The sequence below is a fragment of the Haliotis rufescens genome, unplaced genomic scaffold (genome assembly GCF_023055435.1).
Source record: "Haliotis rufescens isolate VD_foot unplaced genomic scaffold, xgHalRufe1.0.p SCAF_15, whole genome shotgun sequence".
Classification (NCBI taxonomy): Eukaryota; Metazoa; Mollusca; class Gastropoda; order Lepetellida; family Haliotidae; genus Haliotis; species Haliotis rufescens.
In genome coordinates this window covers 3,955,770-3,981,001 of record NW_025963835.1, presented here as the reverse complement: position 1 = coordinate 3,981,001, position 25,232 = coordinate 3,955,770, and the positions used below count along the sequence as shown (strand labels likewise).

General features: G+C 37.9%; 1 protein-coding gene across 2 annotated transcripts in view; it reads right to left on the bottom strand.

Moving 5' to 3' along the window:
• The window catches only part of LOC124134948 (E3 ubiquitin-protein ligase RGLG3-like), a 52,878-nt gene extending 30,390 nt beyond the window's left edge, over nucleotides 1-22,488 (bottom strand). Inside the window, exon 1 of one of the 2 annotated variants that reach the window (XM_046500068.2) lies at nucleotides 22,319-22,488. The gene's annotated coding sequence lies outside the window, so the exon portion shown is untranslated. Of the gene's footprint in view, nucleotides 1-20,058; nucleotides 20,174-22,318 lie in introns of those variants that run through there. The other variant, XM_046500067.2, reaches the window with a different exon arrangement.
• Nucleotides 22,489-25,232: the final 2,744 nt, after the last annotated feature.

The window sequence follows — 25,232 nt, the reverse complement described above, 5'->3', positions numbered from 1 at the left end:
GACTGAGTGAAACTTGGTTTATGACATACCGTATTTGACGTAATAAGCGCCCGGGGCGCTCTCCAAATTAGAAATAGGGGGCTCTTATTAGAATATAATTTTGGTGAGAAAAAAAAAACAGAGTTGAAGACTGTAAATTCTGAAGTTTATGCTGACAGCCTGAAATGATACAAAAGAAAAGTATGTGCGTATCATACACAACAGTTATATTTTCCAGGATTTAATTGCCCATAATTAAGGGTCTTCATAACACACGAGTGTGTATTATACATGAATATATAAGTCTTGTGTACATTGATCAATCGGAAGGGGCGATAATTGGGATTGTTCACTAGCCAATATATTAGCAAATATCGCTGTGGGCGTTTATTAGAGAGAGGCGCTTATTACTTGGAATACAGTACGCATCAATTTGATTCACCAATCTCTTGACAGCTGCGACCGGAGAAGATGCGGGTTAGAAGAGGTCTTCAGCTTGCTTAAAAAGAGGTCACTATACTTGTCATAAGACGGGACTAACGGGACAGGTAGTCAGGCTCACTGACTTGGTTGATGCATATCATCCTATCCCAATTGCGTGGATCGCATCTTCCTCAGGCAAGGGAGTTAACTAACTGTAAAAGTCAAAATTCCACTCTTGCCGAACTAGGCAGGAATTTCCAGGCTAGATCGTAGCACCACCAGTGGCTATCACGAGTTCCTTCTATACCCCTCCTATTGACCAATCAAAGTCTACCTCTCATATCACTTGCATTTGCTTCAAACAAAATGGCGGCGCCCAGTCAAGATTGATGATCAAGGTCTATATTTGAATAAAACGGATCTTACCTCACATCTTAACCTTGATTAAGAGCATTTGCAAAATATCTGTTGACGCCCAGTTGGCGGTACAAATGCTTTGCAAATCCTGCAGAGTCATCTGCACGTTGAAATCCATGATGTTTATGAACCGGAAGTCTAGTTTGTTACGAGAGTTTGAATGGACTGTGCATTGACTTGTCAGCTCAGCCAAACTGTAACTCTGGAATTCCAGCTTAATTCAGCAAGGGTGGAAACTGGACTTTTATAGTCAGTTAACTCCCTTGCCTCGGGAAGATGGCCTAGCTGTCAAGACAATCTGATTGAAAATCAAGATCTATAATAAAATGGTTCTTACCTAGCAAAGCACATCAAATCTTGATTAAAAACATGGAAAGATTTGGAAAATATCCCAAGTTGATGGTTAACATCCTTTGCAAAACCTGTTCATGAACTGGATGTCGATTTCGTTATGCAATTTTCATTGGACTATGCATAGGCTCGTTAGTCCAGCCAAAAAATAACCAATAATTCCAGCCTTCTTCTTACAGCCAGTTAACTCCCTTGCCTCGGGAAGATGCATAGATTATTGCTCATGATATCAGTCACTGGACTGTCTGGTCCAGATCTGATTATTTACAGACCACCTTCATATAGCTGGAATATTGCTATGGAGTATGGCGTTAAACAAACAAATCGCAACAGCTGCAGAAAAAGATTTCTGAATGAGAAGTCCTGCAACCTTTATGGATAAAAATAATTCATGGAAGTCCAGAGTGCATCCACTGGAATGCAGAAAGCTACAATAATATAAAAATGCAATACAAATGCTTCAATGGCCTGTTAGTGCTCGCCGCCTGTGAAGATCCCGTGTAGAATAGGTCAACAATGCATGCTTGCTGTAAAAGGCAACTATGCTTGTAAGAGACGACTAACAGGATCAGGTGGTCAGGCTCGCTGTCTTGGTTGATGCATGTTATCGTATCCCAATTGTGTAGATCGATGCTCATGATGTCAGTCACTGGATTGTCTGATTCAGATTTGATTATTTCCAGACCGCCGTCATATAGGTGGAATATTGCTGAGTGCGGCGTTAAACAACAAACATCACATCTAGTGATTGCACTTGTAGCCTGTTTCAGCTGGGGAATTCCATACTTATTTTAACTAACAGCCTGAGTGCAATCTTAAGCCACTTTAATATGGTAGAGTACTGTCTCCATATTGATCGGAGTCAAGTGTGTGCGTCAGAGCATGGCAAAACGTCAAGTGCAATTTCAGCAAACATGAGAAAAAGTGTGGTATCATATATCAAATCCAATGAAAACAACCATTGAATAAAGTTGTTTTATCTGAATTGACATTGTTTGATTTAATTCTTGTTACATTTTTAAGCTTGACATCCCAAATTTCCTAACCTAGGACCCTAACAACTGGAGGCTGTGAGTCCACTGGAACCGTAAAATAAATAGCCCAGGTAAATACAACCAATCATCATTTTAACCACATTGTAACCAACCAATCAGACTGTTACCACCCCTTCCTCCTTTAATTACACTGTAAGCATCAATCCTCCTTTAATTGTACTGTAGCCAACCAATCCCCTAGTCACACTGTAACCACCAATTCCTCCTTTAATCACACTGCAATCCAATCCTAATTTAACCAAACTGTAGCCAACCAATCCTCTAATTACACAGAGGCCACCCAATCATCCTTTAATTTCACTATAACCACCCAATCCTCCTCTAATCACACTGTAACTACCCAATCCTCTAATCACACAGTAAGCATCAATCCTCCTCTAATCACAATGTAACCACCCAATCCTCTAATCACACTGTAACTACCCAGTCCTCCTTTAATCACACTATAGCGACCCAATCCTCTAATCACACTGGAACCACCCAATCCGCTAATCACACTGTAACTACCCAATCCTCTAATCACACTGGAACCACCCAATCCTCTAATCACACTGTAACCACCTAATCCTCTAATCACACTGTAACCACCAAATCCGCCTTTAATCACACTATAACCACCCAATCCTCTAATCACACTGGAACCACCCAATCCTCTAATCACACTATAACCACCCAATCCTTTAATCACACTGTAACCACCCAATCCTCTAATCACACTGTAACCACCCAATCCTTTAATCACACTGTAACTACCCAATCCTCTAATCACACTGTAACCATCCAATCCTCTAATCACACTGGAACCACCCAATCCTCTAATCACACTGTAACCACCCAATCCTTTAATCACACTGTAACACCCAATCCTCTAATCATACTGTAACTAACCAATCTTCTAATCACACTGTAACCACCCAATCCTCTAATCGGACTGTAACAACCCAATCCTCTAATCACACTAAAGTGACCAAATCCTCTAATCACACTGGAACCACCCAATCCTCTAATCACACTGGAACTACCCAATCCTCTAATCACACTATAGCAACCCAATCCTCTAATCACACTGGAACCACCCAATCCTCTCATCGCACTGTAACCCTCAATCCTCCTCTAATCACACTGTAACCACCCAATCCTCTAAACACACTGTAACCACCCAATCCTCTAATCACACTATAACCACCTAATCCTCTAATCACACTGTAACACCCAATCCTCTGATCACACTGTAACCAACCTTCAGACATTTAACCACAAGGGGTCCGGTCTAGTATCCTCCATTGGTTTCCTTGTAAAGTACATTCTATATACAATGTCTATTTGGTGATAGCCCATGCAGAGAGACTGCAGCTGATCTAATGCTAGGCCCCACAGGTAGATGTATTTCTCCGACATGAAACTGGGAAAGTGACAAGCTAATTATGATACCCATGTCACTCTACTGTCTTAAAATTCTGGTGTCCCCCGCCGTGATATTGCTGGAATATTGCTAAAAGCGGCGTAAAACCATACTCACTCACTCACTCACTACTGTCTTAAGACGAACCAATCAAGGGATCTGTACCTTGCGACTCCGTCCAGTCTGATACACTGCACAATTATGTCTGAGAGCAGATTCAGTACTGCCTGATGCCATAATCCATATGTAGCTTAACTTAATTCATTGAATAACTCTCTCACCTGATAATTGAACAGTCTCTATAGGCTTGAACCAACTTTAGCAGGTACCTATTCAAATAAGCATGAATATATATTTAATATACTGTATTCGACGTAATAAGCACCCTGATCTAATAAGCGCCCACAGCGATATTTGCTAATATATTGGCTAGCGAACAATCTCAATTAGCACCCCTTCCAGTTGATTAATGTACACATTGTGTATAACACGCACTCGTATGTTACATGCACCCTTAATTATGGGCAATTAAATCCTGGAAAAATATATCTGTAGCATAAAAACATTTCAGGCCGTCAGCATAAACCACGAAATTTACGATCTTTCAACTCAAAAGAGCCCCCTATTTCTAATTTTGAGAGCACCCTTGGCGGTTATTATGTCGAATACGGTAGTACAAAATAGGAATTTCTTAATTATTTATTTTCCTAAATTCAGAAAAGGGCTCTTTATCAGTGAGTGAGTATTGTTTTACGCCACTTTTAGCAATATTCCAGCAATATCACAGCCGGAGACATCCCCATGTGGGGAGCGGACCCAGGTCTTCAGCGCGACGAGTAAACGCTTTAACCACTAGGCTACCCCTCGCCCACCCTTAATCAGTCCTGTTATCATTGAAAACATGTCACCTCTACAATCCTATTACACAATACTGTAATAGTGAGTGAGTTAAAATTTAAACACATTAGCAATATTTCAACCATATCGTGACAAGCAGGCCTCAAAGTTTCAATTTTTACCAAGTAGCCATATGGCTACAAGTATCTTTTTCCAGGTAGCTTGTGGTAAAATCAAGAAGTAAAGGCAATACTGTATGCATAAGCCAAAAGCATTTGAAGTTATCTTTATCAAATAACTATTATGATATGTACAAGTTACAGCACTAGTCTTGAAACTGTATCTTAATGGAAACTGTACTTGAATTTTGTTACTTGTGACTTGAACAATGATACAATTTATGTTACTAGATTATATTGGTATATCCTCACTTATCCAATGAGCATTTTCAACTAAAATAAAGTACTCATGACATTAATATTTATGTATTTCTGTTCATTGTCGATTTTAGAAGGAATTATTTGCGAGTACAATTATTAGGAGACATGTTTTCCAATGTCAGCTGTTATTTATTTTTGTGTCTACAGATGTGTAGCAATAGAGTTTAGTCGCCACAAAATATTTTTCAAGGTAGTCATTTGGCTACCTCTGAATTTTCGACAGTAGACAAACTGAAATTTAGGTCGCATTGGCTACTGTTTTAGTTGCAACTTTGAGGCCTGTTCCATCAATATCACGGTGGGGGACACCAGAAATGGGCTTCACACGTTGTACCCATGTCAGGAATCGAACCCGGGTCTTCGGTGTGACGAGGGAACGCTTTAACCACTAGGCTCCCCGACCGCCCCAGATTACAGAGGGATCTGAGTAGGTCTACAGGAATCATTGATACAGTAATTACCCATCTCTGGCCAGGATGATGGTGTTGACCAGCTGATCAATGGCTGCCAAGGACCACCGATACATCACTGGATTGTTTAGACAACATTTTTCTGTCAGTTTATCGATGGAATTATGTATGAAAAGTGACTCGGGAACCAAGAATAGATCTAGTTTATATAACCAGGAATTACAAATAAGGATGAATAAAGAAGGACTTGAACTGTCAGGCAAAAATATCTGGTTATACACAAATTGACAGTATTTGGAAACAATTTCAACAGTAACCATAATAAGGTGTTTAGTAAACAAGATAAATATTGATACTAAAACCTGAATAAAATGACCTTTGACAATTCTTTTGGGTGCTGGCTCTTTTCTTTGTATTGTTCCAGGAACTTGAAGTGTAATAATTACAGATGTTTAACTCTTCAGTGATCCCGAGACTACGTCGACACTAAACACCCCGATCATCTTGCTTGTTGACTTTCACCTTTACAACTGAAACTAGTGGCAAACTATCCACTGAAACCATTAAACTCAATATACTGTTATGTTAAAAATGACTGGTTTTTCATTTTTCATAAGGTGTTTTTGAAAAATACTTTTTTAACGACTAATAAAATATTAAGGCCAAGACAGTGAGTGAGTGAGTATGGTTTTACACCGCTTATATTCTATATATACACATAGCAATGTTCCAGCAATATCACGGCGGGGGACACCAGAAATGGGCTTCACACATTGTACCCATGCCGGGAATTGAACCTGGATCTTCGGCGTGACGAGCGAACGCTTTAACCACTAGGCTACCCGACCTCCAAGGCCAAGACAGACTGAAAGTTGGAAAAATATACAGTACCAACCATTTAGAAGTGTTCAGCTACCCGATTGTGTAAATAGATTCATAATGTTTTGTAAACATGGTAAAGTGGCTGCCATGTCTACTGTTAGCGAGGTCCCACGTCGTCAATCTACAGTGAGATGTACCAGTGACATCTTTATCATTTCCTTGACGTTGTGATGACAGAAACCTGTCAATGATTGGAATAGTAGCCAGGTATTTCAACCTAACACAGGTGGAATATCTTCATTGATTTTTGTCTTGACTTTCAAAAAATATTTGCTTATTACTAATTAATGAAACTGCTGGCGTTGATTTACATTTTTACAGCAGGAAAAGACAAGCGTTAGAAATAGAGCCCCACGTTTCTGAAACTCTCCTGAATTAGGGTGAAATATTGTTCTAATTATCAAGATGTGCATCTTGTGATTAAAATATTTGATTGATGGATTATTCATAGAAACAGGGTCAAAGGTCTTCTTTTTTCCATTAAAAACCAAAATAAACCAAAAACAATACTTGCTGCATATCAAATTTCATAATGATTTATGCTGAAATGGCTGGGGGCAAAACTAATATTTTCAATATGGCTGCTATGGCTCAGTCAAGTTAATTTATAATCAGCTAAATTTTGGAGTCTTCAAAGAAGAACACTGCAAACAGTCAAATGAATTATTGTCGTTCCTTTGCAATTACTCATTTGCACATTGTTTTCCTGACCCTTAGGATCAGTAGATGAAATAATAATAACAACAACAACAACAACAACAACAAGTTATATTATGGCAATTAGAATGTGTATTGTGGTGATTTAACTTTCACACAGACTCTTAATGATATTTTTTTTCATTTCAGAAATTAGTAAACAATCAGGAAAATGGTAGGTTAACCAACATAGAATAATTAATAGATTTTTATCCCTGCCCACCTCACTGCCAAAAACGCTGCCCCACGTCATTTTAGTATTCCCAGAAACCTGCTGAACATGATTGTCACACTGTAAGTTCCCTTCTCTCTTTACCTGATGAAATGAAATACACCACATACATATCCATGCTGGATGTGTCCCACATCTGCTGACAGTTAATGTACTAATGCCTCGAACAGTTTGTTTAAAAAGAAACATAAACAATAATATGCCTCCCACACCACATCAAATCAAATTTGTAAAATGTAATAATCAATTTGTGTTTTTTAAAAATATAATTTGATTCCATATTTGTTAAATTTTGCTCCACAGATCTGTAGACCAACACTTACACCTAAAGGCCCATGTATACAGGAGAATCTTGTAGACATTGCAGACGACCTACTGAAAGTACAAGCGAGATGCCATTTGCCTCACACTGTCACAACTAATGCTAATCAATATATAGATTATGCAGCCAGTTACTACAATCTCTAAGTCAGCTTTCTGCTCACTGCATGGATAATGCAAAAGCCGATTATATGAGATGGGAAAAGCTATATTTCATATTTAATGCTTATTATTCCAACATATATGTGTTTCAAACAGAAATAAGTTCCACTTGGTTCTGTAAGGCTACACCAGCTGCTGTCTGTATTAAAGTTATAGCGACCAGAGAGATAAACTCCTGCGACACGTGGCTTGTATGATTGGTGTTGTATGATATTATCTGTAATATTAATAAGGTCAAGGACTGTCTCCGTGGTCTTGTGGTAGAGCGTCCGCCCGGAGAACGGAAGGTCCGGGGTTCGATCCCCGACTGCGTCATACCAAAACATAGTAAAAGATGGTACTTGTTTTTACCCTGCCTGGCGCTCGGCATTAAATGAGATAAGGACTGGTCGGCTCGGAGTCAGTATACTGTGTCTGAGTGGGGTATTCATGTTAAACTGCAGCATGGTATCCCAGTGAGCTAGCACTATAAATCGGCATCAGTCCGGACTAGTACAAGCAGCCACACAAACACACACACGTACATGCACGTCACTATAAAAGTGCAATAATCTTGGACGCAAAGTTAAACCCCATTTCACCTCACCTTACAAGGTCAAGACAATTTAAACACTTAAGCGGTCTGTAAATAATCATGTCTAGTCCAGACAATCCAGTGATTGACATCATGAACATCGATCAGCTCAATCAGGATACGATGACATGCATCAACCAAGTCAGCGAGCCTGACCACCGGATCCCGTTAGTTGTCTCTTATGACAAGCACAGTAGCCTTTTACGGCAAGCATGGGTAGCTGAAGACCTATTCTAACCCGGGTCTTCACAGGTACCTATAATTATGTAATTTCGATTAATAATTGAATTTAAGATCCATGAAACAAGACATCGAACTTGCCAGGCCTAAAGATCATTTGTAACTTAATGCTTGTACCATTATTTTTGTTTGGTTAGCCACCATTATTAAATGGCTTTGATTAGGAATAATATTTAGAAAAGCCCTACTTATGTTGTCATTTTATACCACAAAGATGAATATTTATTTCATTAATTCCTTGATTTGGCATCATGAATAACATAGCCTGATAGCTTGATGAGTATCTGGTAACTAGGACTGAATGTGGTTTTAGGCAATGTTCCCCGGGTATTACTGGATGCAATTTTGTGTCTAATATTCGCAAAATTGAGAAGGGTTGAAATAATATACTGGGGCGCTTGACACAAATATGTATGGCTGTTTGAATCATTCATACATGTTAAAATTGTAGTTTACATGTTACATACAACAAAGTTTCTATCCTGTTAAATATAACTGTTCGACATACATAGGCTTGACTGAAGCAAATGTATTTAATGATGTACAAATTAGATGAAGCTGGCCGTATATCCTGGGCAACATACCCCCCGGTATATAAAAAACATTCTTTTCAAGTATGGTTTTGGCTACGCCTGGATAATTCAAGATGTTGGAGATCCGCAAATATTCATTTCACAATTCAAACAACGTATCGTGGACTGTGGTCAACAACGTTGGATTGAAAACCTATCTCAAAAATCAAAACTTAAAACATATTTAACTTTCAAATCGGTATTAACAATAGAAATGTACCTTCAGGAAGTAAACAAGAAGATCTATCAAGAAACCCTAACAAGATTCCGATGCAGCTTATAAACTTATGATCGAAACCAGACGTCAACTACATTGAAAATGAATATCATTTCCTTCTTATTTGTACTTCATATTCAACATTACGTTTACATTTTATTGATACATATTTTCACACTAATTAATCATATGAAAAATTTGTTAATCTTATGTCTTCTAAATGTAAATACACTATTACACAACTTGCTAAATATATCTAATATATCATAACTGTGTTTCAGAAATTAGCTCCTTTGTACGCATTCTGAAAAAGCTACATGGGTATTTATGCGAGCTGTTTTTATACATTTGAGTATATTATTTAATGCATGCATTTCTGTCTGCAAGTTAATTGAAAGTAATTGGGTTTTGAAAAATATTTTGGGTGGTATTTTATGCAAATACGCTGCTTAGCTGTAGCTCTGGGTCAATGTCTCCGTCATCCAGCTGTGTCACAATGACATGGATGGGACTGGTCATTTATTAATTCATACACAGGAGAGGGCAGGGCCAGTGAAATTGGCCTAAGGACTGTATCATATTTTGCTGACTCTCTTTCTCTCCCCCCCCACACCCCCACCCCCACCCCCTACCTTGAGTAGTCCCTAAATAATGTACAAATTTATTAATTTGATATTTGAAACAATAGAACTCTGTCAGTTTTTCATGGCACACTCTTGAATCTCACCAGCCCAGGCCCTCCCCTAAAATAAATGACAAGTCCCTAAATTTAGTGAATTTAGTGTCTGGGTCAGTCATACCAGTAGCTAAGGTGCCGATCTTTAAAAAAATTTAATACCTAAGCTCAGTGCCCATGGCAGGCAAATTGGGAAAAAAATCATTATTTATTTTCCTAAATTCAGAGGTATTTTAACATTGCGATAATATGAACCTAAGCATTAATGCCTCTTCTATTTTAATGGCCCTGTTGTCAGTGATACACAAGTTACATCTACAAAGCTATAATATTAGTTGTAACTAAATCAATATGAACTGGGAAATTTGTAATTCCAATTTGAGAATTTTTACTGACACTAAATGGGTGAGTGAGTGAGTGAATGAGGTTTTACGCCACTTTTAGCAATATTCCAACTTCAGCTTGACGAACCACTGGGCTACCCGGCTGCCCCTACTGACATTTGGGGCCGAATATTGGCCTTCGAGCAGGTCTAGGTAAATGCCTGTATATACACACCAAAATTAATAAAACCCCTTTTACAGCATTGATAATACTACAGGATCTTAGCTCATTTTCAAATCAGGGATCCAGATAATATTTTGAGACAGCGAGTCTTAATAATTCACCTTGGTTATTGATAGTTTCTATGGGTACACAATATGGCTGGGATGAGTCCAAATTTACTACCCGGGTACCTGAACCCCTATTACCACACCCTACCCGGGTACCTGAACCCCTATTACCACACCCTACCCGGGTACCTGAACCCCTATTACCACACCCTACCCGGGTACCTAAACCCCTATTACCACACCCTACCCGGGTACCTGAACCCCTATTACCACACCCTACCCGGGTACCTGAACCCCTATTACCACACCCTACCCGGGTACCTTCTGTAGATCTCAAGAGCTGGCTACAAAATGTCCAATTGAGAATTGTTTTACAGGAGTCCCTGGCCAAAACTAATCAGATACATGCATAAAATGATCTGATCTTGCGTACACTGAAGTTGACTGAGGCCTTATTTTTACTCAAACATTTAAAAGTCAAAAGGAGTGCATGCATAGTCAGAAAGAAAAGCGAACAATTAGCGACTTTTAATGTAACCATGGAGTTTGATTGTTAGTGTCACGTGACTAACCACGGGTCCGGGTAGTCGTGTGGGTACCCGGGTCCTACTCAGGACCCACTTGAGCACCCGAGTTACCCGTCCCAGCCCTAGTATTCTATACATGGTTACTCCATTGGGTCAAGTCGACTGGATATTTTTGTATCTCTGAGCAGACCTGTTAAAAATCATCTATTGAAAAGTCTGTTTCAGGTGATACTTATTCGCATCTGTTCATGTTATGCTCCAAATGTGTCACATTTTGTAACATAAGCTCACAACAGCGACTTTTAAGTGTAAGTTAGAACATACTGGTTGTAGCAGTTTGTATACACTTCACTGCGGAAGCATTCATGTATGCGATGTCAGCGATGGATCAATAAATAAAAATCTTTTTCGTAATACAGGTACAAAGATGGAAAAGATGCATTGTATAACTACACACAGTTTTATGCAAATTTGTATGCAAGCAAATCAAAATGACATTTTGTAAATTTACAGATTATAGGGAGCTAATGAACAGTTATGGAAATTAGATATAATTTTCAAGAATGCCTAACAAAAATAAAGCACATTTGATATAATTGTTACAAATATGCATGAGAAAGCAGGATAATAAATGGATGAAATAGAGGCGCGACACCGTACTCTACAACAGATGTAGACAAACTTCAGATCAATAGGCTTGCGTTTATATGCTGTGTCAGCAGATTCTAAACGTACACAAGGCTCTATACAAACACTCGGCCTCAGACACCTCGCCTATGATCATGATGTCATCTTCTTGAGGCAAGGGAGTTAACTGACTGTAGAAGTCCAGTTTCCACCCTTGCCGAACTAGACTAAAATTTCTGGGCTTGATCGTAGCGCCACCAGTGATTACTATAAGTTATGTCCCTTCTATCTCCCTCCTATAGACCAGTCACATTCCACCTCTCATATCACATGCATTTGCTTCAAACAAAATGGCAGCGTGGTCAAGACGATCTGATTGATAATCAAGATATGTATCGTCAAACGGGTCTTTGCGAAGTGAATCAAATCACATGAGCACCTTGATTAAACGCATGAAAAGATTTGGAAAATATCTGTTGATGCTCAGTTGACAGTACACATGCTTTGCAAATCCTACAATCGACTGAAATCTGGATGGTAGTTTATAAGCCAGATGTCGATTTGATTATGCGATTTTGATTGGACTATGTATAGACTTGTTAGTCCAGACAAAATATAACTCCATAATTCCAACCTAGCTCGGCAAGGGTGGAAACTGGAGTTTAATTGTTAGTTACCTCCCTTGCCTCAGGAAGATGTCTAATGATTGAAAGAAATATATGTGGCAGAGAGTAGTTCTGCACATATGAATCATGTATTTTTAATTAGCTGTTTTACTTCAATATGTTGCAAATAGTGTTATCTGTATATTTCAAGTAATGCAGTAACTAACAAATACTGATTGTACTTATTTCAGATTTATAAAGCAATTGTCTTCACTGATCTATCTACAACTACATGTATTGTATTTCTCTGCAAACAAATTATTTTAAGTAGTTGTTTGGTAAGCATCATCATCAAAGCTCTATTCTTTTGTTATGTTCTTAATGGGTTTGTTCATTTCAATGAAGGGTATCGTAATATACATATTATAATATATATAAGGGGTATCACGATAAATCGAAATATCGATATATTGCTATTGGTAAGCACTTAGAGTCAATAAATCGATTATTAAATCAGTTTCCGATCAATAGAACTGATTTCAGTTGGTAATATTGATAGTTTCGATTGTATTTACCATATGATGCGTTTGAATCACCGAAACACGCTCGCGAATACAGCCGAATGAGGATTAGAGTTTACTGCAGGGTATCATAATATAGACCGGTATTAGGGGTATCACGATAAATCGAAATATCGATATATTGCTATTGGTAAGCACTTAAAGTTAATAAATCAATTGTTAAATCAGTTTCTGATCAATAGTATTGATTTCAGTTAGGAATATTGATAGTTTCGATTGTATTTACCATATGATGCGTTTGAATCACCGAAACACGCTCACGAATACAGCCGAGTGAGGATTAGGGTTTACTGCCCTTGATGCTTAGCAACCGGTCTTTCTTAAAGTGAAATGGCGAGGGTGACAGTCAAGTGGAGTTTGTGACAAATTTGGGTGGAAAATTGAGTGTTTGGAAGTCTTATGGTTATCACAGTCAAAGGAAACTTCAGTTCCAAGGTTCCAACTCTAAAATCCATCTAAAATGATACACTGAAAACTATCGACATTTATCGCAGTAGTTGCTTGCAATATCAATAGTTATCGCAATAGTTTCTTTCAATATCAATAGTTATTGCAATAGTGATTTCCAGACCAATAGTCAACCCTACCAGTATCTTTATTTTGTCCTTTGCTGATTAATCAAAGTGGAAGCCTTGGTGTTGTCTTCGAATAATTTAAATAATTACTTTCTATATAAGGGGCTGTGTGTGCGGGCATGCTTGCATGTGTGGAAAGTCACAGAGAATGGGGTGTGCGTCTCAGGGTTGTCTTTTTAGAATTATGATCGACCCCCACAAATCCAAAATCATGCAAAAATATGAAATAGATGTGAAGAATATTGCGTTTTGAGTAAAAAGAAAACCTTGCATGATTCTTCTTTCAGAAGGAACAATTTATGCTCTGAATCCCTGACTGAAGAACCAACAAAAATCTCAGGCACCCCCAACAATACAAGAATCAAGTATATTTATCAATGGCTTCATCTATAATACATCATCACAAGTTATTTTTAATTGTGAAACATAGTCTATCCATGCTATTCAGATTATACTACAATACAATGAAATTTGATCCCCGTTGGATAAATGTCCAATTTCATAAATGAAATATGAGCTAAACTGAAGAGACTTCAGACTGTACTACCCATTGTAACGGCTGTTCAGACTGACAGTCTCATTCTCTGTGTTCACTTGTCAGCTCTCTGTAAACAAGCATTGTTTGGATTCTCCATGGGAGGCTATAGGTCACCGTGACCCCTGTGAATGACCTTCAGGGTCAAGCCAAAAACAATAACTGTGTCCTAGTTTGTTTATTTGTTGTTTAACGCTGCACTCAGCAATATTCCAGCTTTAAGACGGAGGTCTGTAAATAATTGTTTCTGGGACAGACAATCCAGTGATTGACATCATGAGCATCTAGCTACCCAATTGGTGAACAATGACTAGCATAACAAAGTCACTTATATTATATAGCCTGACCACCCGATCCATTTAGTTGTCTCTTATGATAAGCATGGGTAACTGAAGACCTATTCTAACCTGGAATCTTCACAGAATAGGCCACAATTTATTAATTATCAGATATCTTTCCAAGTTATTCAACAATATAAACAAGTAGTAAGATGTGAGTTTTTTTGTTTTGTTTGTTTGTTGTTTTTGAGCCGCACTCAGCAATATTCCAGCTATATGACGGCGGTCCATAAATAATCAAGTCTGGACCAGACAATCCAGTGATTGACATCATGAGCATTGATAATTTTTCTATGTTTGTTTTTAACCAACTGTGCCACATATGTTCAAGGTAGCTGCGTTCATTAACTGTTGATGGATGTCCCTCACATGAAGCATGAATGATAGGTCACATTTAGGAATAAGGCAAGGAAACACCGAGAACAATTGACTTGTCCTTGCATGTGTTTGTGATGGGTGCCAATGGTGGGGCAGGGTGTAATCACCTTTTTGGGAACATCAGGTACCATCACTGTTTGGAAGAGATTCATAATCACAAGATTATGATACAGTATGAATTGTACAGTAGATATTTATTACGATTAACAAATGGTTTTGTTGAATAATTTTTACATACTTGGGGACAATGAAATGTGAGTTGGGTGTTTGGTGGTTGGGCAGGCAGGGATGAAACACTTATAATTAATTCATTATGGTCTACAAGCAAATTTCAGGAGTTGAAATGTGAGCTGTATTAGAACTGCTGTCCCTGTCTAAATTTGTCCATCAACAGATTAGCAAAAACTTGATGTCATCACACTGTTCTCATTAACAATTTGTGGCCTCATTGAAATTATTGTTTCGTCTGTTTCCAACTGCATAAATACACAGGGAGACATAGAGTCTTGTTCAGTAGTTCAAGGCTAGTCTGGAAAGACCAGTAATGTTTTCTCCAGGCAATGTAGGTTTCATGAACCACTAAAGACCCGTGAAGATCCGGGTTAGAATAGGTCTTCAGCAACCCATGGTTGCCGTAAAAACGCGAATAGGCTTGTCATAAAAGGAGACTAATGGGATCTGGTGGTCAGGCTGGCTGACTTGGTTAATGCATGTCATCCACATTGCAAGGATCGATGCTCATGATATCAATCACTGGATTGTCTTGTCCAGACTCAATTATTTACAGGCCGCCGTCATATAGCTGGAATATTGCTGAGTGCGGCGTTAAACAACAAACCAACCAACCAACCAACCAACCAAAATGAGCTGTGGACCAATTTGACTTTAATATTCTCTGGTGGCAACCTGGCTTATGCCATGTACTACTTTGAATAGTTTCTGGTAAATGAATGAATGAATGATGATGATGATGATGATGACTATATTTGTTCTAGTTAGACTGACTCAGTGTTTATTGGAAGCACTGATGTGGGTACACAGTGTGAACCCCATGGTGTCCTGGCGTGGAGATTTCTGATATGAAGAAGCTGTAAATTCAGTTCCAGTTACTCATTGTCTAGGAAACAGTTACATACATTGGCTAATATTTTTTTTTTGGCTCCAAAGCATAGCTAAGCTGGATCTAAATTGCAATAAATTCTTTTAATTTTTATTAGACTTTAATTTAAAAGGGTAAAACTAGAAAAGGATGACCAATTTCTATACAAAATTTCAGAACTGAAAATTAATTTTCTTCCTTCCTTTCAACATGTTCAATAAGGTTGGTCATGCAGTTGTCAGTTTTGGCATCCCAAGCACATTCAGACATTTATTATTCATATGTTTGTTCTCTTAACTTGTGAGAAAATACATGCATCACTAGATTTATAAAAAACATTACAACATATTTTGGAAAAAAGACTATAATTTCTAAGTATACCATTCAGATGCCTCATGTACCAGGAACATATTTTAATTGTCATTATAACCTAAACAGCGTCGTTGTCAGTTTTATATGAGGAAAATTGAACCCAATCAAACAGTATTTTTTTCAAAGGCAGAGCTGCTGTCTCTGTGACAAGGAAATGTATTATAGGTAGGAAAGGGAAAATCAAGGAAAATCTTTCACAAATATAACAATAGTGTCCTACCTGGTAGCTAACTGGGACATGGTTTATTAACTGATTCCTGGAAGGAGTTTCTGTAAATAATTGTTAAAAGCTGGTAAACAAAAGGTGGTGGATGGATTGCCAGCCAGGCCATCTCATACTACCTTGAGCAAAGTTGTTTAATATTGCACTCAGCAATACTCCAGCTATATGATGTCTGTAAATAATAGAGTCTGAACCAGAAAGCCAGTGATTGATGTCATGAGCATCGATCCTCGCAATTGGGATACTATGACATGCGTCAACCAAGTCAGCAAGCCTCACCAACCAATAGTGTTTGAGCCTCAGCAATATTCCAGGTATATCAAGACACACTGTAAATAATCAAGTTTGGACCAGGCAAACCAGTGATTGAAAGCATGAGCAACAATTCACATCCACGGTCAACTCTGACCTGTCGTGAGCCTGGGTTAGTGGCAATCAGTTCTAACATGGGGTATCTGTTATACAACCATTAATATTTTCCTTCCTTAACCAATTTTAGCATTAGAAACTTACAGAAAACAGTCCTGCATAACCCAGGGAGTTGATGGATACGAAATCCTGCATCCTATACACACAAACATTTAAAGTGAGTGAGTATGGTTTTACGCCACTTTTAGCAATATTCCAGCAATATCACGGCAGGGGACACCAGAAATGGGCTTCACACATTGTACCCATGTCGGGAATCGAACCCAGGTCTTGGGCGTGACGAGCGAATGCTTTAACCACTAGGCTACCCGACCGCCCCACACACAAACAGTTAAAGAGGGAGTAAACAATACAATGTTGAATGCATCCTCATCGTCTTGTGCTAGCACTTGTTTAAGGGTCGATTCAGTTAAAGGGGAAGTGTACACGCAAAAATCACTTTCTTTCTTTTTCTAAACAAAACGCAATTTTAGAATTAATTAGTATCTGTGTTTGAAAATATACACTAATTTTTTTTCACAGTGAAAGTAGGAAGCTCACAATAGTGTTAAAATGATATGCCGTTATGAGGCCTTCGTTTTACGAGCGAAATAGCCCTGAGTTATCCCCCTTAGATTATGACGTAATTGGTGCCAATTCAACTGGGTCCCTGTCTATTCTCAACGCAAAAGATATCAAGGACCAGTTTGCGGTAAAACAACATGGTCTACGACACACTCCGGCGCAGTAGTGACTCAGCATAACACAATTCTGGCTGGCATCTGAGACGCTAGAATCACAAAACTGTACCTACACCACGTGAAGCGGCTCTAACAAAGCATGATGACGTCATAATGTTTATCAATTGGCACCAATGACGTCATATTGCAAGGGGCATAAGCCATGGTGTTTTTGTTATGGAAATAGAACACTTGGTAAATGTGAAAAATATAAATCGTTTTAATGCAAAAAATATGTTAATTAAATATGATGTTTTTATATTTTTGTCTATGACACTTCTATGTTAACACTTTTAATGTGGAAAAAGTACAAGAAAAATTGGTTCATTTCCGTGTGAACTTGCCCTTTAAGGAATTCTTGGAATCTATCTTTAACCAATGGCCTCTGAGCATACGCAATCTTACGTCACCTGTGGTAGAGTACAGTCTCCATATTCATCGGGGTCAGGTGTGACAAAAACGACAAGATTTACAATCTTTTTTCGTCAGGCAAGTACGAGTGCAACTTCAAGGGCAATTTCAGCAAACAAACATGATTAAAAGTTATATGTGATATTACATATTAATTTAAACTAAAACAAGCAAGGAACATAGTTGTCTTATTTGATTAACATTAGCATTTAATATTTTACATCTCTGTGCTATTGGAAGACAGAATTATTGACCGGAATCAGTATGTCTGCTGTAATCAGAGACCATGTCGGTATATGGTCTTTGGCTGTAACCATGGTAACCTATTGAAAGTTACTTAGAAATCCCAAGGGTTGAAAATGTTTAAGAAGTTGGGATAACTTGTGACAGTTAGAGACGGACTGTCTACACCTCTCCCTCTCTACCCAGTCTGTGTCTAGTCATATTAAGAGCATCAAGTGCCCTGTGGGAAATCGCCACTATCTCTCATTCATTTGGGTAACACATCAATAATTGGGTTATTTGATCTGGCAATCATTTTCTCAAAGGTAAAATATAGAGGACATTTTAAGTTAAATCACAACATTTTTTTTTCAAGGAAGGCCTAAATGTTTAAGATGTTCCAAGGGCTCCACCAGGCCCTGACTGCTATTTCAATGGCAACCCAAGCAGCTCGAAGGAGTCACAATTTCCCAAGCGGCCAAACTAAAAATCAAAACCAGGCTTCCAAGTCCAGTTTCACTCACAGTAATCAAATGGCGTCATTGCTTACTGAAAACATCAAAGCATGTCATCATATGGGATATATGCCAACTTTGAAGATTAAAATCCCAATTTACAGAAACAGGGTTCTGAATTGAGTTGTTTGAAAAAAACTGCAGTCATTGCGAAGTTTTTCATATAAGGCAATTTGTAGCTATGGATGCCAGATTCAGAATTTGGTCATACGGCCACCAAAGAATTTGGTTGCTTGGCAACTTAAATGCATGGTAAATTAAACAGATAGAGTAAGGTCAGGACATCTTGGTTTACAGATTTTTTGGTGAAAACTCCGGATCGATAGGTGGGAAAGTTAAAAAATGAAGATATTTTTTGGTTCTTCAAAGAGTAATGTCAGTATGTTGTCATCTGGACAGTGTCAGTTGAGCTTCCTTGTCAGCCTTGCAGTTTTAGCTATTGTACAGAGAATTATTTAAGTTAAACATGTAAGTTTGCAATTTGTGAATTATAAATATATCAGTGCTTTTCAGCTTTCATTTTTTCCCTCATTTCATCATAATATTTAGAGGTTGCTGTTATTAACAGCTGGAATATTGCAAACTGTGTTATATAACAATATTTACTCACTCACACAAGACAACTTTCTTGGGAATTAGAGTCGACATGAGGGTGTTCATCATCAGCTTTGCACTCAAAAACTTAAACTGTGATAAAAAAGACTATCCACTTTAAGACATATCAGAATATGAAAAATAGCAAATTCAACCCACTGAGATCACAGGAATATGCTGTTTCTATATCACATGTGAAAAAAATACATACACAAAAACCCAACTTAGTTTGTACTTTTGTAAAAAAATTATTTATGTCTAGAATTTCCGTCAGAAATCTAAATCGTAATTTTTGTTAATTATGCTGTCTGAACAAGAAATAAAATTGTTTTTAGGCCTACCAATACCATACTTACACTCAATATATGACACTTAATATATTGTATAATTTGGAGAAAAGAAATATACATTTTGTTTGTTATTATTTTGTAGAATACATACATGAATACGTTAGCATGGTTATTAAAAGACTTTTACATAATGAAAGGTTACCGCATATCAGCTGATAATTAGCTGGTAGCCTATTTCATCTCCTAAGGCCAGATTGTAAGGTTGATAAGACTCCAGTAGGCTCACACTCACGCCTAAAACGCATAATACTCGCTGTGTATTAGGCTTCTAACGCAATAACTTTCCCCTTAAATGAAAATCAATATAGCTAAATGTCGCAAAGAAAACCCGATATTGCGAAAGAGACTTTCCATGTAACAGTGTTGTCAGGGCTAACACAGCATAACAACCACACGACAAGATAGTATACAATAAATGGAATATTCCCCACAATATGAAAGCATTGCAAACCACTCACCTAGTTTCGAAATGAGTCAAATCCTGTGTTGAGAAGAAATTCCGAACATGTCTCTAGGTATTTCCCTGGTATTTCCCTAACCGCATCACTCGCGATCTAGCTGCCTATATAACGCTCACGACAAAACGACCCGCGTGTCAGTTTGTTTGGGTCACGTGACTCGCGCTCCAGCAAATCGACCTCATTGTACAGGTGGACAAATAAATCTCATATTGAGTCAGAAGCAAGATAGCACACGGGATTGATTTGTTGATCAAAGCATGGCTTTTTGTTATAATCCATTGCTTGGTGTCATCGGAACGAAGAACTATACACGAAGACATTTGTCGTGAGCACTTCTCGTTCGCAGGTTGTTGAGCGACATTTTACGAGGGCTTCCACGAGATAAACTAACTGTGGTTTGAAATTTGAGGTCGTCTCATCGTAGATTCGATGTCTTTTATCTTAATTTGAAACCTCGCATGTTATCTCCAGTCTACCGTGACGACAAAAACGCTTTAAAACAGTAGTCTTTTGCAACGCGTAATTGACCCATGGGAACATAGGTCAGCAATTTTAGAACATTCGTAAAAGGAGTTTCAGCTAGGTGGTGATAAATATGTAAAAACTATTACTCAAGTTTTATATTATTTACTTACACTGTTGACTGGTTTAAAATAATATTTCAAAATACATAGGTTTTTTTCAAAATAAAGTGGTAAAAAAACCCTCCAATGATAGATGTTTAAATTTCACCTGAGTCGTTTCTTGAAATCAGCATGGCATCGCCCGTTGTGGGGGTCACAGGCTGTAGAAACTCAAAGGGACCACTAATTTTAGTTCGTAGTTCGTTATAAGCATACGTACAGCATATATACATCAAATGGCCGGGACTAAAAAAATAAGTTCGTTATACTGGTCAGTTCGTTATAAGCGTGTTCATTATAACCGTAGTTTACTGTCGTGACAAAAACTATTTTTCTCAACAAACATTTAATTTAAAAACAATAGTTGAGTTGTTTTGAATTTGTACTTCTGTATCATTTGGAAAAAAGTAACACGAATACAAATTTAACAATGAATACTATGTCATTATATTATATTATACATTTATAAACCGCAGGTATTCGGGTTCTAGTATCTGCTCAAAGGCGATTTTATTTGTTCCCCGAACAGTGGATCCGTTTGCATTCGAGTTATCATTCTCAACTCCCTTGGGAGTATACAACCCAAGCTGCTTACGGGCGCTAGGTTTTGGTTTACATCCACCTCACGTATCGGGTACCCATTCCCTGCTGGGTGAACAGAGGCACATTTAAACTAAGTCACTTGCCCAGGGTGACACCGCACGTTTTAAAAATTGTGTTTCGGGTGTATGTACGTATTCGTATAACAACCTCACCCCGAACTTGGATGTGACTGAACTTGACGTACTTTGCGGTTAGTCGTCATTACTGTTACTCTACCATGTCACTGAAGAAGGTGAGTGAGTGGGGTGAAACGCCGGTTTTAACAGTATTCCAGTTATATCGCGACGTGTGAGCTTAATGTGGGAGGAAAGCCCGAAGCACTTCGGTGAAACCCACGAGCACGGGTATGGCGCTGACAAACCTGGAACCATAATCGGGGCGAACCGGGATTCGAACCCACAATCATAGGTTTCTGGCGTGCCCAAGGGACGCAACTCTGCACAGCGAATCGCGGCGCCTTAGACCTCTGAGCCACCCGTGCCCCCACTGAAGAAGGATTCCGTGAAGATCAGGGTTATAATAGGTCTTCAGCAACCCATGCTGGCGTAAGACGCGACTAACGGAACGGATGGTCAGGCTCGCTGACTTGGTTGATGCATGTCATCGTATCCCAATTGCGTGGATCGATGTTCATGATGTCAATCAGTGGATTGACTGGTCCCGACTCGATTATTTACAGACCGCTGTCATATAGGTGGAATATTGCTGAGTGCAGCGTAAAACAACAAACAAACACTGCTTGACTCTGATTGGTCAAAATGAGCTGAAAATCAGGTATTTAATTTGATTCGATATCGTAAAATTAAGATGCCCTTTCACATAAAAATCTACTTATGAACACATCGATCTATCGATAGCCTACGCATCGATGCATATAAAATTGATTACCGATAAACCATTTGAATAGTATAATGCTAGCAGATGTTTTTGTCAGTCACTGGTACATCATACAAACACATGTTCACAACAGCTTATCAAACATGATGAAATCTATTTCAGAATACATACAATCAAGTAAAACATACACTTACAACTGTGTCACAAAAATCATCAGCCTTTTATGTGGCAGGACCGCTCGTCTTCAGCTAAAAAACCGTGCAGTATTCAACCATACTTCAGGATGAATCTTTGGACAATGGTTTTGTCAATAGGCTCCTTTCCACCAGTAAATTATCAAGTTAATGTGGAACATAACGACAGATCGGAATCGTCTTCTGGGTGCGTGCAATTTGTAAACGGCACCGTCACCGTGAACAACTACTTTGTCGGCCACGGACAGCCAAGAGTAACGGAAGTAAGTCTAGTTCAGTCAGTTCGAAGTTCGGCGTGAATATATAGTCATTTTTAATACGTATTACTGTTGGAGAGTTATTTCAAACCAACTGGTACATGAATTCGACTTCAAAATGACTATAATATTAATATAATTTGATAAAGGGTGTTGGAGAAATAAATTAGTTCAGCGTTCTTTTTCGCTATTTTTACAATCTGTCACTCATACAATGAGGGATGGCATGCTAATTTCCAAGAAATGATCATGACTGGTCGCTTTGATTTCCAAGAAAGGTTGAGTCCTCGCAGTGCAAATATGCAACAATGAGGGATGTCATGTTAACTTCCAAGAAACAAGTGCAAAAGTGAGCGTGGCTCACTAATACCCCCGACCCGCCTAGTGTGTCAGTAGTTACAAATTAAATAGCTAGGATAGGGTTAGGCTGGGTTCCCCTAGACTCCAATATCTGAGAGTCATCTTGACTCAGCCTATGAATTTTTGGGAGTCAAAAATATTTTTTGAGAGTCAAATGTTTTATTGTATGATTAATGAAATTTAAAGTGTTCACTGTTAATGTTACACTTAAAGTTAAGTATCTTTTAAATATTATATGTCTTTAGTTTAAGTGAACAAGTGCTAATTAATGTTCTCAGCTGATTGTACTGCAGAGAAATAAAGGATATATGAATGAAAAACAAAGTTTGTTGGTTTTATTTTTTCACAATCTTTAATTACTTCACAGCTCATAAAACAATTTACAGTGACACTTATACAGGATGAATAATTAACACCAGTCTCAACTGTGAGACATAATTTTTAATCATGGATGGATATTAAAATACATTTCATGTCAGATTATATAATAATCTTTTATCTAGTTATCTTGTATTATCTATCAACAGTGAGGTTGAACTGAAGAATTGTGAACACTCGTAATATTTTCTGGTTGAATACAGTTTATGAGCAACAACAAACACGCCCAAAGCTTTACATTTCGTATATACCATATTTATTCGTGTATAGCTTTACATTTCGTATATACCATATTTATTCGTGTATAGCTTTACATTTCGTATATACCATATTTATTCGTGTATAATACACACTCGTGTATAAAACGCACCCCTAATTATGGGCAATTAAATCCTAAAAAAAATATCTCTCGTGTATAATACGCACAGACTTATCTTCAGTCTCATTTCAGGCTGTCATGATCCGTCATCGGAAATAGCATAACAAATCCGAATTGAATTACGCAAGTTAATCCTGTTGTTACACTATCTGGTAATAAAAATGTGTTCTCTGTATATCTGACCTTATGTTTGTCATCTATTTTATTAATTTTATTTAAAATTTCATTCAATAATGTTTACCTAAATTTCGGCAAAAACATGTGTCCCTCCGATAATTACAACTTCCATTTACCCCGTTCCATAGGTTCCGCTTAACCACATACCGTGACCGCGCCAAATCTAATATAATATTCTTCTGTTTCATTTTTTACGAGTCTACACATCTAGATAAACAAACATATGTCATGGTTAACTTTAAGTGAGAAAATATGCCGAAACGTGAAAAACTTTGTCCATTTGCGGAGTTTTCCTTTGTTTACATCGCGTGCTGTCATCGAAGCCACACGGAGTGAGAGAGTTACGTTCACTTTGATGAATAAATATATTTTGTCGTGTACCTCACAGTCACACAGTTTTAGTAGCATATCTATATAATTATGCAAAACAATATGTAAAGCCCCCAGCTGTTCTGATTTTAGCGTTTGTTTTAAAACGAGAGAAAAGTCTGGTCATGTGACTGGCTATGCAAATAAGCCCGTGGCAGTGGTGTTATGCGAAGTTATGTTACTTCTAAAAACGACGATTAATTAAAAACTAGACGTAAATTTTAAGACGTTTGCATATATTGTCTTCGGAAAATGTTTATAAATTAAGTTCAGGTGAGTAGTTGTAATATTTTCATTCCAAAGCTGGTAAACAACAACATAGATATTTTGAAATTGCGTCAGTCATGACGCAGTCATTTATTTCTGGACGTATTTTTCCTTAATTGAGAGTCATATACGCAAGAATCCTACGTCAGGGGAAACCCTGGTTAGGGTTTGAAAAATTCATAAAAAAATAGAAAATAAATAAAAACAATTTTTTTTTCTTTGGACTGCACCCCTTCATATGACACAGATTATATGTACTAAGTTTGAGGTGAATCCACTGAATAGTTTAAGAGAAATCGCGCGGACAAAGTTTTCAGACGGACGTTAGGGTTTGAAAAATTCATAAAGAAAATGGAAAATTAATAAAAACAATTTCTATCTTTGCACTGCATCCCTTCATATGACACAGATTATATGTACTAAGTTTGAGATGAATCCCCTGAATAGTTTAAGAGAAATCGCGCGGACAAAGTTTTCGGACGGACGTTAGGGTTTGAAAAATTCATAAAAAAATGGAAAATTAATAAAAAACATTTTTTTCTTTGGACTGCACCCCTCCATATGACACAGATTATATGTACTAAGTTTGAGATGAATCCCCTGAATAGTTTAAGAGAAATCACGCGGACAAAGTTTTCGGACGGACGGACGGACGGACGGACGGAACCTTGGTATAACTATATACCCCCGACATTTTGTCGGGGGTATAATGATCATGACTGGTCGC